General features: G+C 41.1%; 1 long non-coding RNA gene across 1 annotated transcript; it reads right to left on the bottom strand.

The window, feature by feature from the left end:
* Positions 1–2,390: 2,390 nt before the first annotated feature.
* Positions 2,391–14,741, bottom strand: LOC125691094 (uncharacterized). Its single transcript, XR_007375907.1, has 2 exons — positions 14,652–14,741; positions 2,391–4,857 (listed from the first exon to the last, which is right to left on the bottom strand). It is a non-coding gene; the product is annotated as an uncharacterized LOC125691094 (long non-coding RNA).
* Positions 14,742–17,179: the final 2,438 nt, after the last annotated feature.

Below are 17,179 nucleotides of genomic sequence, written 5' to 3'. Positions count from 1 at the left end.
CAAGGTTAGCTCAGAGGATAAGCAAACATGGCTCTGAACAGTGAATGGAACAGATCATCCTGGATAACATGCTTGATCACATGAGAAATAGGCGTGTGATCTGAGCCAGCCAGCATGGCTTCACCAGGGGAAGGTCATGCTTGATCAATCTGGTGGCCTTCTATGATGGAGTGACGACATCGATGGACAAGGGGAAGATGACCAATGTCACTTACCTGGATTTGAGCAAGGCATTTGACATGGTCTCCCACCACATCCTTATCTCCAAATTGGAGGGATGTGGATTTGATGGGTGGACCACTCGTTCGAAAAGAAACTGGTTGAAAGGCCGCAGACAGAGGGTGGTCATCAATGGCTCTGTGTCCACGTGGAGGCCAGTAACGGCGTCCCCCAGGGGTCTGTATTGGGACCCGGTGCTCTTTACCATCTTTATCAATGACATCAATGTAGGAATCGAGTGCACCCTCAGCAAGTTTGCTGACGACACCAAGCTGAGTGATACAGTTGACACGGTTGAAGGAAGGGATGCCATTCAGAGGGACCTTGGGAGGCTAGAAAGGTGGGCCTGGGTGAACCTGATGAGGTTCAACACGGCAAAGTGCAGAATTTTGCACTTGGGCCGGAGGAATCCCAGGATTCCATACAGACTGGAAGGAGCAGTCCTTGAGAGCAGCCCTGTGGAGAGGAACCTGGGGGTCTTGGTAGATGAAAAACTTAACATGAGCCAGCAGTGTGCCCTTGCAGCTCGGAAGGCCAATGGTATCCTGGGCTCCATCAGAAGAGGGGTGGCCAGCAGGGACAGGGAGGTGATTGTCCCCTTCTACTCTGCTCTTGTGAGGCCCCATCTGGAGTACTGTGTCCAGGTGTGGAGCCCCCCGTACAAGAAAGACAGGGAGCTGTTGGAGAGGGTCCAGAGGAGGGCCACGAAGATGATCAGGGGACTGGAGCACCTCCCCTATCAAAACAGGCTGAGGGAGCCTGGAGAAAAGAAGGCTGTGGGGTGACCTCATTGCAGCATTTCAATACCTAAAGGGAGCCTACAGAGGGGAGGGGAATCAAGTCTTTGAAAGGGTTGATAACTGCAGCACAAGGGGAAACAGTTTTAAGTTGAGGGAGGGGAGATTTAGGTTGGATGTCAGGGGGAAATTCTTTACTATGAGAGTGGTGAGGTGCTGGAACAGGCTGCCCAGAGAGGTTGTGGATGCCCCGTCCCTGGAGTTCAAGGCCAGGTTGGATGGGGCCCTGGGCAGCCTGGTTAAATGGGGAGGTTGGTGGCCCTGCCTATGGCAGGGGGGTTGGAGATTCATGATCCTTGGGGATCCAGGCCATTCTGTGATTCTGTGAATACATACATGTGATTACAGATTAAATCTTTAAATACTAGATGAAAGATGTTAACTAAATAATACAAATATTTAATGTATTTAAATTGTGTGGCTTTTCTGTGTAGGTGAACTTAGTTTCCAGTTTCCATCTAAAGTCTGGTCTAATCTAGCTAATACCATTTTTTTCTAGCTAGAACTACTTATCTCTATTTTAATTGTGAGCTTTTCTAGTGCTGAAAGCAAGAAGGTCTCCCTGAGGGCAGTGGACTCAAAGAAGTATATACAAGCAGCCCTCACTAACCCTTACCAAGAGAAATGCTGAGGAAAGAGATGGAACTGAGTGTTTTCTGCTAGGCTGCATTACCAGATGCTGAGTTGTGGAAAGACAGAAGCAGGTGAACGTTACACAAAGTAGAGATGCTGATGGACATGCCATGACTGAAGTCTAATCTCTAACTCATGAGATACGTGAAATAAACAATACTAGTGGTCTGTCTGATATCACTGATTGCAGAATACGCAAGGCAGTCAGGAGAAGTCTTTTGGAAATGCTTCTGGAGAAAAATACTGAGAGAAAGTGAAATAAATTGGAGATGAGCCAAGAAAAATAATTTCTTTACTTCATAGAAACATAATCCAAGGCAATGGTGAAAGAAACTCTCTGGCTAGAAGGCAACTAAACATTATTTTCTGTGGCTGAACAACATTACTGTAGACTAAATAGTGAAGCTGATATTTGAAGAGTTTGAATTGAAAGAAGCAACAAACCTCCCCCCACATGCCTTCCAGGGTTTGCTCTTAGAATCAGAGATAGATTGGATAGAATCTGATTGTATCAAAGAACTGCTAAGCAATAGGATATCTTCTCCTACTGCTACAAAGAGGCACATCTTACAACAGAATTTGGATATCCTAGGCATTTACATGTTAATGAACAGATTTGCAGACTCAGTACCTCCAGATACAGTTTTGCAATTTAATCTTGCTGACTTAAAGCAGTTCAGTGAAAGAAAAAGTTTTCTTTCATAATCATTTGTATGTGTGTGGAATAAACAGGTGCAACAATGACATGACAAACTAGAAAACAGGTGTTTTAATTAAACCAGCCATAGGAAGGATCATTTGCAACATCTCAACAATGACAACTAATCTCAGTGTCTCAGTGTTAATGTAGCTCATTTAGGAGGAATCTGAACATTTAGAAAATATTACAAGTCAGTTGTTTTCTATCAAGTAGTTCATAGATCTATGAGAAAATATTCATACCACCACTGACATAACTTGAGTCAACACTGGAAAGTCCCCTGCATTGTAGTTATAGAGTAAATTTGCTTCACTTACATTCAGTAGTTATCTATTATGCAAAGACCTGAACATTAAAAGTCTTCACTGTGACAATTAGACAATGTAAATTTTTGTGAAAGCTCTCTTTATACAGATAAGGTTAAACTTTAAGGTGCAGATCCATGGAGCCCTCTACCCACATCCTAGGAATGCAGTCCACAAGCCAGCATCACACAGCCTGAGGTCTGGAAGGTCTCTTTATCACAGTCCTGTGTTAGGCTGTGTGTCAGAGCTCTCTCCAGAGATGGTAGCAAAAGGAGAGGACAACCTAGCTTTATGAACCTCACAGAAGGACTTCAGCTGATCCTTACGACTGCAAGCATGGCTAAGGGTGGTATGGGGAGATGGACTTCTAACAGACAGTGAACAGGCAAGTATTGAACTGTTCTAGAGAGCCTCGACCATAAATGGATATAAACGACAACCAAAAAGAAAAAATGGCTATTATTCTAATGGTTTGGTTCAAAGAGTGAGAGAGTTTCTCCAGCTGCTTTTCTCAAATATTCACCATTTTGTTGGTCCCAATACAAGATGCAGCAGTAAGGTTTTAGTGCCACAAAACCAACCCCATAAATAAAAATCCACTGAAAAATCTCAGCATGGACAACCTTTGAATTACCGCAAAGACTGAAAGAACAGCACATTCTGAACGTTGCATTTCTATTAAATAACTAATTCTTACAGTACCTGTGAAAAAAGCACCTGTGAAAAAGAAGTATGGAAGAGGCTTTGCAAGATTCACTCAAAAGCAGGAAGCCATCCTCCATGAGAATCGAGTTCAGATTCTGGAACAGTTTGCTTTGAGATGCTGTGGGAGTTCAGCTATGAGCCCTCCTACTCATCCATCTCTTAGGGACGCTCAGCAAAATGTCAGTTCTTGGTGAAGCAACAGAGGAACTCCTGTTGTTACACTGTAACATGCTAATGTAAATCAGTATTCAAATTTGATTTTATTTAATATGTCAGGGTAATGCTGGCAGCAGTCCAGTAACTTCTAGGTGAGCTGGAGATTCATGCAGGCAGTGAGGGGGGACAGGTTGCTAGAGACAGCATCACCAGGGCTGCCCCCAGGTAAGCCACTCTAGTTGCAGGGGGAATTCTCTAAACCAGACCTTCATAATTGGCATATCACTCATTGAGTGGGAAGGAATACTAGAAAAAGTCATCATTTGCCACCTGAGGGATTTTTGTGCGCTGCAGGTGTCATTACTTGGGAGGTTATTCTCATTAGCCAGACACCAGGAATTCAGCCCTCCCTGAGATTGTAGTGGGAAGCCAGCTGGGAACAGAAACTTCATTGTCGTCATGACCAGCTCTGTGTTCCTCTTTTGCAAATAAAAGTTTCTGAGAACCAGGTAGCTTGTCATAGCCATTCAGGATGTGATTTTTCTGGCATAGTTGTCATCTGCATTCCTTTGGATTTCAGCATACAACGAATTAAACATTCTTCCTACATGAAAGTCATGTTTCAACCTAAGTTAAAGTGTTTGGGGATTGATTTTATTTCTTAAAAATAAATTAATAAAAACATATATATCATTATTTTGGTTGGAAAAGCACTACCATTCAGCTGTGAGCTTTTTTATCCATGTTATTTGATTTTCTGACAAAAGCTCAAAGCTCTCAGTGGGAAAAGCTATCTCTGTTTCATAAGTAGATCTGATCATCTGATGCCTGCCTTCTCCGGAAACGTAGTATATTCTTTAAACCTTTTTATTCCACAAGTATTTCTATTGCACTTTAATTATCTTCCTTTTGACTGTCTTTTACTATAGGAGCACTCAGAATCGTGACGTTCATCTCGTTGATCTCAATGCAGTGCTAAGATCCATATTAGAACCTTTCTGTACCTCAAGCATTCATTACACTATAAGTCCCACTTTTCTGTTTTTTGCAAACCAGTATTTCCTCATCATCCCTTCCAGTCATGCATTTCTGCAAGGCTCTCCCTCTTTGTTAGAACTCTGCTTCCTGGATTTATTCTGGAGAACAGGGCCCAGATGTGGAGTCCTCAGTTCAGGAGAGACATGAATCTGTTGAAGAGTATCCAGAGGAGGGCCACAGAAATGATCCAAGGGTTGGAACATATTCACTATGAGGACAGGCTAAGAGAGCTGGGGCTGTTGAGCCTGGAGATGAGAAGGTTCTGAGGTGACCTGGTAGCAGCCTTTCAGTATCTAAAGGGGGGCTGTAAGAAGGAAAGGAACAGCATTTAACAAGGTTTGTGGTGATAGGACAAGGGGAAATGGTTTAAAATGAACAGAGGAGAGATTAGATTGGATATAAGGAAAAAGGTTTTTTTTTACCATAAGAGTGGTGAAGATGGTGAAGCACTGTAACGTTGCCTAGAGAAGTGGTAGATGCCCTGTCCTTGGAAGCATTCAAGGTCAGGCTGGAGGAGCTCCAAGCAACCTGCTCTAGCTGTAGGTGACCCTGCTCATTGCAGGGGAGTTGGACTAGATGACCTTTAAGGGTCCCTTCCAACTCTAATTATTCCACGACTCCACACCCTCCCAAATCAAGTGGTGTGATTTTCCTCATATTTTTCCTTAAAGATTTTTTATTGTTGCTCACTAGTATGTGAAGTGACACATAAAACAAAAACAAGTTCATGCAGTTTAAGGTGGCAATCTTATAGACATATCTGTATTATCCTTTCGTAACAGATTTGTTTCTTGAATTGGAACTACTCACACGTATAAAATTGCTTACCTGTATAAGAATTTGCAAGATTCCAGACAAAATAAAGGAAATAATTATTCAGACTATTTTCCACAGGATCACAACATGAACATCTGCTTGAGCCAACGCTTTCTCCTTCTGTGGTTCTTCTTTCCCACACTGCTACCTTCTCATTACGTTTACTCTGAAAGTAGGACTTTAGCCCTGTAAAGACTGGTTTACAGATTCTGTGTGATTTCTTATACAAGTTACCCTGGTGTGTTTGAAAGATCTTTATTTGGAGGTTGGAGACATCTTTCTTTTTTTTTTTTTTTTTTTTTTTTTTTCCCTCTAATATGTTTGAGAAGCTTCTGAACACTGCAAAAATACTCATGAAAAGATAGGACTAAGACCATACAGATTTTATGCATATCTGATTGGAAAAATATTCCATATATTTTCCAATCAGATATGCATAAAATCTGTATCCTGCATTCATGACACAACTAGGAAGTATTTATTTGTTTTAAAATTGTGCTTTAAATAACAATGTCCAGCTGGGAAACACCAGGCAATGTATATTGCTAATGCCGTCCAAGGGGATAATCCACCACATGCAGAAAAATGAGAGGCAAACAAAAGGTATTGTGCTCACGTGAAAGCATGTGTGTGTGTTTTTTCCACTAGCATACCTCTAATTATACTTCAGATCATCCAAGAAATAAAGGGACCCAATAAAGAAATTATTAAACAAATATCTCAAGTTCACCATTCTTTTCAAATGTACAAAGAATGGAAATCAAGCACCACTTCATCGAGACAAGAAGAGCTCTAAGCAAGATCCTCCTGTCTTCAAGAAGGCAAATTATCACAATCCATGAGAAAATATTTTTCAAAGCATCCTTGACACAGCTGTCCTTTGCACAGTGTTGTGGATTTTTTATCCTGAACTTCCCTGCATGTAAAGCAAAACATCTGCTTAGGGATGTTTCATCACTGATGACACCTATAACTATCGGCAATTACTCTTTTTCTAGTTCATAACTGTTTGGCATTTATTTTAAAGGTGGCAACCTTAGAAAAGACAAAAATGACTGATCTCTTGAGCAGGCTCCAAATGTCACATTGTGAAAGATGTTGTTTTACCATCAGCATATGGCATCTGTCTGGGCTCCTTAAAGAAGTCTCTAACTGGAAAAGAAATGTTCTCTTAGCAGGATCTTTGTGTCTCCAGCTTTTAGGCAGCCTTGACTGAAACACCATTCTGAATATTATTTACCTTCAACTTAATTTGATCCTCAGGAATTTACACATAGTTTAAAGTTTCAGAATAAATTCCTCAACTAACTCCTCATTAAATTTACTTGAAGGGTTCTTTTATGATTAAAACAAGCTGGTTCCCAGAAGACTGTATCTGCATAAATGTACACATTAGACTTTAAGACTGCCCACATCCTGGTACTGTGGTTGCCTGTGCTTTTTAATGAAGAGTGAACTCCGCATACTTGCTGTGCCAGGAATCAAGATACTTTCAGTATGCTGCCAGATAAGGGATTTATTTGAGCCTTTATTAAGGTCTTCTTATTTTGTATTCTGTGTTTCATTCAAAACTATTCTTTTTGTCAGAACATTATGGCTATAGTTGATAATGAAATGGGCAGAAGACAAGCAGGAGCGTGCAGTGATGGATGCTATGGCAACTAGAACAGGCCTGAAAAATGCTTTCATGCAGAGTTTTTAAGTCAGAAAAATTATAACAAGAGAAAGCTAATTAGCAATTTAAGCAGGCACCTTTGACTGGAGAAGTGAAGGGTTCTGGAATGTTAGCAGCTGATATTGCTACAGCTTATGTAAAAGTGCTTTTAATTTTTTGCATGCTGTTTCACTGCATCTCAAGGAATACACATTTAAATTCATGCTAGCTCTTAGCCAGTTTCTTCCAGGGTAAATCCAGACTCCTACAGCAAGACGTCTGCAGAAGAGGCTGTGGCAATGGAATGAAACAACCAGCCAGTTATGACCACTCGATCAGTGGTGAACAAGCTAATGAATAAAGGGGTCAGTGCTTTCAGGAAAGAGCCATGAGCAAGAAAATTGAAGAAATGATGGCTTTAATGCCTCCATCTAGCAAATGTGGCCTGAAGATTTTCTAACTTAAAAATACTTTTCTAGTTCCAGAAAATCTGGTAGAGTGGAGCAGCCCGACTCATCTGCTTTCCATGTCTTCTCCCAGTACAAGTGACCAAGTTAAGCTGTGAAAGTACACCTGAGTCCTCCTATCACTTGACTTCCTGTGTGTCATTTAGAAGCTCTCTGCCTGCTTCTGGAGAGCAGCATGATTCTGTCTCTCCTATGGGCATATATATACACATGCCTTTGTGACTTTGGATTCCAAGTCCAGCACTGGACTTTCAAGATGTTTTGGGCACCTATCCTGGGCTGATGCCTGAGTTATCCTCCCTCCAAATAATACCTCTCTTCCTTCACCTCTTCTAAAGAATATGGGCTCATACAATTGGATACTAATATCACCATATTTCACAAGAGAAATATTATTAACTGGTTTGAAGATGGAATGGAACTCAGGAAAAAGTATAAACTACTATTTGATGGCAAGTGCCCACTGAAACTATGTTAAATAAATATAACATCTACTTCAGGCCCAATGTGCTGTTGATCTCTGTATTCATCAAAACTTAACACATCGGGTACAGTGGGTCTGCTTTGCACATGCAGGATCTCCAGGACTCATAGCTCAGGTATGGTGACATCAAACTCACTACAGGGGATGTGAGGGTCACTATATACAAGCCCAGTGAGTTTACTCAGGACACCAGACTGCAGAACTGTTCATGCAAATGCTGTGTCCAGAATTTCTAGACTCTTATGATAACACTCTTTACATACAGTCCTTAATGGTTTGACCACCTTTACACGATGACATAGTCAGTTCTCACTGCAGTCCAAGGCTCAGTTTGCAAGGTTTGCAAGATCAGTACCAGCACCAGGCACGTGAGATGCATGCTGCCATCCTAATCACACTGTGGCTTCACAGAGCAAGGAGCCAGCCAAGGTACCTCTGTACTGGCATATGTAACCTGCAGATGAGATAACTCATGTAAAAGGGAGAGCTGACTGTTAGAAGAATGCTATCCTCTGCATCCACACTGTAATAAGAGGAATCAATTCGCAGAGCCTGGAATGTCTTTGTACCGTTTTTGTACATATTATTCCTAGTCAACAGTGAATCAGTGCTCAGTGGTTCTGCAGATTTTTGATAATCACATCACATAACATGCAGCAGCACAACACAGATCAGATGAGCTTCACACAGAGAGTTTGCTGTGCTAGCTGAAATTTTTGCTTGTTCACGGCAAAGTCAAAAGGAACAGTTCGATAGTCAGTATCTCAACAACAACAAATAGCAAGAGTGTTTCTGCAGGGTCTTTGTAACTGCATCAAATTTGGCTGAAAATAAAAGACTATGGAACAGAAACAGGCTTCTATAAGGATCACAAGCTCATCTAAATTAGATGTTGACCTTTCCCTTCCACAACTTCAGAGACTATTTTCTTTAAAGTAGCCTCAGCAGCTACTCTTTCTAAAGAAAATAAATGTTGTTTTAGTTCTGCTCCTGGGGGCTGCACACTGCTGAGGTGGTAACAGCTTCTCGGGTGACACAGAATGAAGCTGAAGAACTAAAATGCCCTCTTTGGTAAGAAAAAGTAGGTGATACATGAAAACACGTTTCTTGATCATGTCCTGCACAGAAAGTACATGAGAGTTCAGTAAACTGATTCTGGTTTGTTAAGAAAACAATATTATTTTTAGAGACAAGTGCCTTAAAAACATCCTCTTATTCTAGTCCTGTGATGGCTCAGAGATGTGGAACACAGACCAGCTGGAGCCCTGAGCTGTTTCCCCACTGCAGCTGCAGAGTCCCAGGCGGTGCTGGGAGTGCTGGGTTCATACAGGTACAGTCCTGAAGATTTGACTTCTTTTGCAGCTGAGGCTGGAACAGTTCAGGCAATTCACAAGAACAGAGAGCACATACAGGCTGACGTCACCAGCAGCTATAAGCTTCCAGCCAGGGAAGAGAAAGGCCTAAATTCATCCAGAAGCATACAAAGGAGGTCAGGCCCAGGATGACTGAACAATCATGACACAAGAGCATTAGGTAGAAGCAGCTTGCACACTGGACGGGATGGGATGCCTCCCCCCCCTCATCCTTCTCCCACACACTGAGTTGAGTGACCAGAAGATTAAGCTGTAAACCTATAGCCATTCTCCAGCTTCCAAGGGGACCGAGAAGGTAAATCACTCCCAAGAACAGTGAGGCCAGAAAAAATAGAGGTGCATCTTTTAAGCCAGGTAACCAATTCCTGCCCCCTAGAAAAGCTACTGATGTGTAGGAAATAATATCGTCCCTCACAAGCCATGGTAACAGTTAAGTCCCCCACACTCCATGGTTCACATCTCTTGATTGCCAACTTCTGTTATTGAATCCATCTGTCACACCATAACATTGAGCTGGAAACAGTGGCAAACAAACAAGGAACTTTTCCAGAGCTGTAACACAAGATATTCAGCAGTTCCAGTAAGAACCTCTTAACCCTCATCTAATTGATGTATTAAACCAACAAAAAAAAATGTAGGACTCAAACCCAAAATATGAAGCCACAATTTGTTGGTTGGTTTGTTGGTTTGTTTTTTTTTTTAATCAGTTCAGCATACTTATCTCCTCTTAATTTGTGAGGGTTTTTTTTCTATATGGAAAGGTAGAGGCTTTATGAGTGTGTGCCCAAGACACATTTTGGGTCAAGCAAAATATTTGTCTCCAGTGTTGCTGAAACAGAACCTGAAGTTTCCTTTAGAGTGTTTTCCTGAACATCAGCCCATGGTCATAAAAATCTGGTCAGGAGTTCTGCTGTGCTCTCAGGTTTATGTCTACTCTGCTCTGCAGAGCGAGATGCCTTGTGCCAGTGGCAGTGACCTAGCTTGGAGCCAGGGCACAGTAGCTGCACAAGTGCAGTGCCACGCTGACATGCCCTCTGCTTTCAGCACACAGATGCGTATCTCTTATGGATTTGTTCTTTGCTGTGTAGATGAACCCGCTTACTCAGTGTCTTATGGCCATGCCATTCCAAATTTCCTGCAACTGCTCCCCGCTTTCTCAGTCTCAAAATATCAAGTGGAGAGAAGAAACCCATAGATTTTCTGAAATACTGTTGAAGGTTTTTGCTTTAACTGCATGAAGGTTTTGCATTCAACTGCATTGTGGAGAGCAGATTTGGAACAATGAGATTCCAAAGACTGCATCTATTCTATGCAAGAAATTCTCCTGTGATCAGTTTGTTGCTAGCATACAATTATTCTTCTTAGGCTGTTCTTTGGTTGGTGTAGGTTTTGTTTTCTTTCCAAGATGGCTTAAAGCTAAAATTCCACTTCTGTAGCTGGGAGAGGTTATATAGACCACTCCAGTCAGGTCAAGATTCCAACAACTGTGGGAGTTCCGCACGCGCACCGCCAGTTGAGTTGGATCCACAACTGCTGTATCCGTTCTGCAGTGCTTACTGCCTGCTGCCTACTGCTTGGCAGCCAACTGAAAAAGTGGAAAACCCAAGACCAAGCTCTAGTCCTGGTGCAACCCCTGTAGATTTACATAAAATGAAGTTGGCTCATAGGATGTTATAAAAGCCATGAAACGAATGGCTGTTGTTTGGGCAGAAATGCTTTATTCATGCTGATGGTTTGTTAATTAACTGCTGCTATTGTCATCCCAAGGACTGTGAGAGTAAAACATGCTCTTGAGTGGACAGATAATAACTTCACAGGGGGAAAAAAAGTATTTTTATTAAATTTTAGTATCACTGAATCTATGGGACTACAACACTGCCAATACCAATACCACAGTACTCCTCCAGTATGTCAGCTCTCCATGCTCCTGTGCCTCAGGAATCTGTCTCTGTGTGCCTTTTTTTGACATTAGCTTGTCAAAAATGCTGTTATTTCTAGGCTTAATAAAGTTGCTTAAGGAAAAATCTTCCTCAGGGGAGTAGTTAATTTGATCCTTTATCTTAAGCCACCGTTTTTCATTTTGTTTTCTAAGCAAATAAAAGTTCAATTAACATGTATATGTAGACAATAATGGAACAGTTTCCAAGCATCTTCCTTGAAATCTCTGAGGTATCATTCAATGAGATTATATAAGAACATTGCTAATTTCATTTGCAGCTCTGTTACCCCATTTGAAGTGTTTGGGAAATAACACTCCATTTTAACACTGAAGTAGAACACGGAAAGGTTAGCACTCACGGTCCATAATTAAGATCTAGCTGCAAACTGATCTTGCACAGATGTCTTTCCCTTTTTCCAGTCAATATAAAAACTGAATATTATTCCAGCTTTATTATCAATCTGAATCCCATTACCAGCTACTTTAATAAATAGCATTTGTTAATTAAAAATAAATATTACCCTTGAACACTGAAAGTAGTTCTGATTATCTCTCTTTGTCTCACCCACAGCTCACTATTAAAAATTAAATATGCCACGATGCCCTAGAAAGAGCAGAAACACATTCCTTGAGTGATGTCCTGTTACAGAGAGATGCCTTCAGGTGCCTTTGCCACTTACACTGCAGTTGTCTGAATTTTGATCGCCAAAGGTCGGAAGGACAATAACCTACCTACCAAGGAAAAAAAAAACAAACCATCTCCTGCTTATCCTTTTTTACATTTTCTTTGAAGATCTTCTTCTCTATTTATCATGGAAAGGTTGCCTATCTTATGTATATCCACTTCTTCATGCTCACAGGTGATGCATATCTCTAGTGTCAATAAGCCAGATCCAACAGCTCTGACTGCTTCTGTTTTGTGTACGGGGCTGGCTTCTTTGGTGGTACTACTAACTGCAGTCTTGCCAAAGTTCTTCAAACTTTATTTGTGTGCTGTTCCTTCTTGTCATATTAAATCTCTGACATCACTGTTTTTTCTATCTACTACAATGTTCTTGCTGAAAACAGAGCTCTGGAATTTGCATTTGAGTTGTGTGGCTAACTGGAAGACTGCAACTATTTCAGAAATAGTTTATGTATACAAGAAGTAAATGTTGTAAATGAGAAACTGGAACCAAATCAATATTGTAAAAGAAATTTGAGAAGGTTCATCAAGTTGTCTGTCAGCAGCCTCTTTCTCTCTAATTCTTTTATTAAAACCAGCTTTTAGTAGTTTATTATATGAGATCATTTAGATTGAAACACAACTCCTATTCATCCTGTGGCCAGAGAGTCTCCAGGAGTAGCTGAAACTGTACAATTCCACTTTAGAAAAGGAAGAGCTGAAAGAGAGTAAGTAGCATAGAGAAATCCACAGCTTTCTTTTGAATCCCATAGCCTTGTCACACGAGGGCATTTTCCATAAAGCTCTTTACTTTTTCTTCTTGAGATAAGATGGATTTCATCCTTAGATGATGATTAGCACTTTATTTCTTCATTCTCTGCCATCTGGGAATAAATCCTTTCACACTGGTGTTTGAGTAGCTTTTCAGTGCTTTACATCGTTGAGCACTTAAGAACTAATCACATCCTCAATACAGTCTTTGTGTGCTGGATTATCTATGGCAACAGAAGAGGAACATCTTCTCTCCCAGCAGGCTGGAGCTCTCTGTTGGCCAGCCTTTATTCCCTGGTAGGAGGGTGAAGCGGAGATTTTTTGCAACTTTGACATTTATTAGTTCACCATTCCAGATATTCTGAAGGAACTACACTCCAGGTTTGAACTGAAAGAAGGCTTCCACCCAGCACACATCCCGACTGACTAGATTGCCCAATCCTGTCTGGTTTTCTAATCATAGAACCATAGAATGGATTGAAAAGAACCCCATGGAGTTCCAACCCACCCTTCCATGGGCAGAGACACCTCCCACTTGATCAGTGCCCAGGACCCCATCCACCCTGGCCTTGAATGCCTCCAGGGATGGGACATCCACAGCTTCCCTGGGCAGCAAGTACTACCGCCCTCTGAATAAAACATTTCCTCCTATTATCTAACCTAAAATTCCCCTCTTTCTGCTTAAAATCATTCCTTCTTGTTCTATCACTATCTGCCCATGTAAATTATCAGTCTCCCTCCTGCTTATAAGTTCTCTTCTAGTATTGGAAGGACACAGTGAATTCTCCTCAGAGCCTTCTCTTCTCTAGGCTAAACAAGTCTGGCTCGCACAGCCTTTTCTCATAGGAAAGGTGCTCCAACATTTATCGCTGCCACCTCTCCAAATAGAAACTGCAATGTGAATTCAGATGCTTTCTGGGTGATGGCATTGGGCTGTTCATCACGAATACCTATTGATAAGAACCACTGTGCTCACGGATAACAAGTACCAAGTTTTAAAACAATTGTATACCAGCTGGGAACAATTCTCTAAAAGGCTTTGGGCAGACAGAGAGGAAGAGACCTTGTGGCATGGCCCTGAAGACAATTTAGATGTAGCTGGTAAATCAGTTATCATTACTCTCATTTTAAACCAAATCTTTGCCAGCTTCTGGCTTTCTGCCCCAGATCCAGAGGAGAAGGGCCATCTTGGCACTGACAGCTGCCAGGAGATGAAGCTGGTCAGATGCTGGCAAAAATGAAAGGGATGTTCTCAAGCTGCAGACACAAACCAAAAAGAAGAAATTAGAAAGCTGCAAGACCAGTGTGTTTCTAGTAGGCATGGTGGTGTGGGAAGGTGCAGGGCTGGTCTAATAAATGTTAACTCCCAGTTTGTCTGGAAACTGTATTTTCCCAGGAAGAAGAGACAAGGCAGCTCACAACCACGCTCCCCCACCCCTCTCAGCTGGGCTGAGCACAGCTTTAGCACAGCTGAAGACCTAGCCCTTAATCTTGTTTCTCTGGACAAATGGATGAAAGCCATGTATCATCCTTCCCTTGTTGACTTTTATTTCTGGCACCATTTGTTTCCATTTCATTTTAAGGTCAAGATGAATTGTATTGGGTAAAAATGACTTAGTAATGAATTAATAAAATGAAAGAATGTTGAAGTAATACTATAAACACATCTTTTGGCAAACAGTTCAGCGAGAGAGGCCTTATCAGATTATTCTATTATTACATTTGGTAAATGTACCTAAGCAATTCCTCAGCATAAACTTTAAGATAGCACAGGCAATTAACAATCCTTTGCAGCAGGCAGATTCACAGCTTTCAAAAAACTCAGCAATGTTTGCAGCACTAAACTCTACAGTCTAAAGACTGAAATCTAAGTGATGGCTTTAATACAAATTTCTAGCAAAATATTCCATGGAACATAGAGAGATACTACCTGAATGTTGTTTGAGAGAAGTGTAGGAGGACCAGGAACTGGCAAAACGGGGTCCCAAAGTCACAATAAAAGTGATTCCTTGAAATAGAAAGTTCTGTTTGCTCTTTATAACTGAGAGCAAGAGAAGAAAAAGTAATATTTGGTATCTAACCGAATACTTTACATTCCAGTCAGTGAAAGCAAATATGTGAATCATCCTACAAGATAGCAGCTTCAGGCAACAAAAGAAAAATAGTCCATGGGAAGATAATAAGAAAATACCATGCCTATTAAAATTGACTCTTTAGGAATACGTTGGATTCATAGACAGAGACATGGCATGTCGCACCATGGGCTATGAAGTTACTAGGAGCTAGTAACACAGGATCAGCTGGAGGAAAAGAAGGTGACAAAAGGATGCATCTCTTGAAGCAAAAAAATAATCATGGCAACTCTTCCTTCAAGGGTAAGTAAAAGCTGGGTCTGGAAGGGGTTCATCAATGGACAAAATATGAAATGATTTTACAGAGCTTTTAAGACTGAGCATAATGTCTGCACTGAATGTGCAGGAGGTGCTGCTGGTTTGCACAGAGGACCATCTGAGGAGCAGAGCCCAAGTCAGGCCTTTTGTCCTGATAGTGGAAAAGAAGAGATCTGATTGTTTTCTATTAATGTGATGACACAACTTTTTCTTCCACAGAAAATGATTAAGTGCATTCTGTCAATTAACTTCTTCTCACAACAAACAGCGAAAGACTATTTTAATTAAGCACAGCTTTGAATTAAAGACGTATGCATAGAGTAAGACTGTTTTTTTCTTTTTACAGTTACAACAAGACCATCTGTCTCCAATGATAATCAGCCAGTCCACGGGATCACCATTAGCTCAGTCCATGAAACACCTGAACAAATGCCAAAGGAACTTGGATGTATTCCTCATTCTGCATTTTCTTTATTTTTTTCATTTAAACATCTGTTTTCCCATGTTGACACATGAGCTCATAACTTACAGAACAAAGACAGCCCAGGCCTTCATGCAATGGCATGTCTGTGTAGGTAGTGCTGGCCTTTCTAATGCTTTCTAGGTACCGGTTCTGCCTCTTTAGAGTTGCCAAAATTCACTGCCACTATGTAAAGAATGAAAAAAGGCTCTGAACGCTTCTTACATGGGGTATCATCTTGAGAACACAATCAGAAGTTACAGCACAATGTAGTGAGGGGTACTGGTTAAATACAACTTTCTAAGGAAAATATGACCACGATTACTTCATGAATAGCAATGCTATGACCGCTATCACACATCACTTCTATTTAACTGCACAACACCATAGCATTTTCAAAACAAATGGAACACATGCCCTACGCTGAAGCTCCTACGTTTTAGGGTCACAGTCCTGTAAAAACATGCACTTTTTGCAGATCCTGGGGACCTCTTCAATACCCAATGTTAAGTGTCAAAGAATCAGTGCCTCAGCTCCCAAATTTCAGTCACATCTTCCATGTGGAAAGCTATGAAAAGTGTAAGCACTTGTAGACTGAATAAGTGAATTTAGAAACAAGATAAAAGACAAAAAGTTAAGGATTACAAAATGGAGTACGAAGCAGAGTTACTTTGGACTGTGCTGTGGTTTGTGCTTGTCCCACTGGTGTTGGTTTCTCTTTGTTTATGCTACACACTCTGTGTACAAGAACACTACTCCACCCCTATGCGCATAGCCTAAGTTTAAATGAAAGTAGATTCAGTGTCAGGCGCTGAACTATTTTAAAAGGTTTACAGTATTAAAGGTGGTTGGTTTTTTTATTTGTTTGGTTGGTTTGTTTTGCACTGAAGCAATGAATATTATCTTTGAAAACAGAGTTTAGATAGAAACAAATACCTTGTTTTTATAATTTTGCTCTCACTTGCATAAGGAGAAGCTGGAGTTCTGGGATCAAAAAAGTGAAGAAAGAGAGAGACAGGAGGATGATGAAGCACGCAGGAATTGCTGCTGGAGGATCCTGGAAATGAAAGAAAGTATGAATACTATCAGTAGATCAGGAAACAGTAATAGTACGGTTGTGTAGAGTTGTGGCCATCTAGGCTACTCCATTAATAAGGAAACGCTGAATACCAAATATAGTTCTCAGTATTCCTCCTGCAATCTAAACAGAGCTGTGAGTGTCAGGAGCACAGCTGCTGACTCCAAAGGCCCAGGCAGGCTGTTTTCAGAGCCTGTAGGAGGGCACCACCTCCAGAGTGGTGAGAAAATTCTTTTGGGTACTGGTGGCATCCTTTGGTTGCATCCAACATGGGGACCAGCAAGTGTATTTTCAGTAGACTATGGGTTCATTTGGTTTTCTTTGTGTCATGATTCTTCAAGCACAGTTTTATTTCTCTCCCCTCAGCTCATTTTAAGAGAGCCTATAATTCCCCACAAGGATTTCTGGAAGTGCCCATTTCCACCATGTTTGTTGTTGGAAGGTTAAAGATACATTCATACTTACTAGTGTCCCAGCCACTAATGGTAGACATAACTTTGAGTGTTAGCCACCTCATTTGCTAAAGGAAT

Source organism: Lagopus muta, chromosome 3 (assembly GCF_023343835.1).
Source record: "Lagopus muta isolate bLagMut1 chromosome 3, bLagMut1 primary, whole genome shotgun sequence".
Classification (NCBI taxonomy): Eukaryota; Metazoa; Chordata; class Aves; order Galliformes; family Phasianidae; genus Lagopus; species Lagopus muta.
Note: the sequence above shows the minus strand (reverse complement) of the source record. Positions and strands in the feature narration are given on the sequence as shown.